Source organism: Elaeis guineensis, chromosome 12, assembly GCF_000442705.2.
Source record: "Elaeis guineensis isolate ETL-2024a chromosome 12, EG11, whole genome shotgun sequence".
In the NCBI taxonomy this organism is placed as follows: domain Eukaryota; kingdom Viridiplantae; phylum Streptophyta; class Magnoliopsida; order Arecales; family Arecaceae; genus Elaeis; species Elaeis guineensis.
In genome coordinates this window covers 19041612-19042886 of record NC_026004.2, presented here as the reverse complement: position 1 = coordinate 19042886, position 1275 = coordinate 19041612, and positions in this window count along the sequence as shown.

The following is a 1275-nucleotide window of genomic DNA, read 5'->3' as shown; positions in this document are numbered from 1 at the left end:
TTAGTTAGTTTAAATTCTCTGATGCCAATGAACATTTGAATAATTGTATTGAACAAGTTTACATTCGATTTGAAGTTATGACATCGGTTGATTGATTTGGTATTTAATTAGTTATTTAAAATTTTGAAGTGTTAAATTTTAGGCCTTACATGATCCTCAGGGCATTGCTCTAGGGTTGTGTGGCCGTGTCTCGTGCCCAACTCAGGTGCTGGGTTTGGGGCGTGACACACGCGATGCAGCACGAAGAAAGAAGAAATAAAACAAAAAAAAAAAGAAAAATAATCAAAATACGTGGATTAGCCACAAAAGGGCTCGCCTCCACGGGGTATGCAAACTTCACTATGAAAAAAAAAATTTTACAAGAGGAGACCTCACCCTCAATCCTTGTACACCCAATTCTCTTTCACTAGAAGTTTCCCTCACAAAAGCTCTCTCTCTCTCGGAAGACCCCCAGAACCCCTGAAGTGCCTGGCGACTGCTGTCCAGGAGCATCCTGCTCCTCTCTCAGTGCTTCCGCCTGTCTCTTCTCTCGGGTTCGTACGGCTTCCATACGGCGAAACACGGAGAAAACCCGAACCACTCCACTGTTCTCTGTGTGTACAGGGCCTTTTATAGGCCTTAATCATGACTTAGACTATGATTAGGACTCCTTAATCAACCCAAATAACCCCTGGACCGTCGGATCAAGATCGGGAACCACCTACGCCGTTCAATCACGCTCCAATCCACGGAATAGTACCGTGGACCGCGAGAAACGTGTGGGAAACGCCCACGCGGTCCACAGGCCCAGCCGTGGACCACCCGGTCCATGGTGGACCGATGAACAGGGCTTAGGCAGGGTGCCTGGGCCTGGGCCGGCCCGCTCCCGTGTGCGGGCCCGCGCGTGCCTGGGCCGCGCACTCGGCTGGGCCGCGCGTCAGGCTGGGCCGCACGCCCGCCTGGGCCGTGGGCCTGGGTCGCGCGTCCCGTGCACCTGGGTCGTGAGTCCCGCACGCCGCCGCCTGCGGCCGCGCCACTGCCGCCCGCCGCCGACCACCGACGGTCCTTCATCACCTCGAATCTCGTGCCAACTTCAAAAGTTCATATCTCCTCCATCCGAGCTCCATTTTGGATGATCTTGGTCTCGTTGGACTCCGTTTTTCGTTGCGAATCTCGCTGTGGGCTCAATATGGGCTGAATCTTGAGGCATCAAGTCCTAACAATCTCCACCTCGACTCAATATTCGGCCTCCTCCAAACTCTGAGAGCTTCTGGATCTCCTCACCCCCATGTCCTG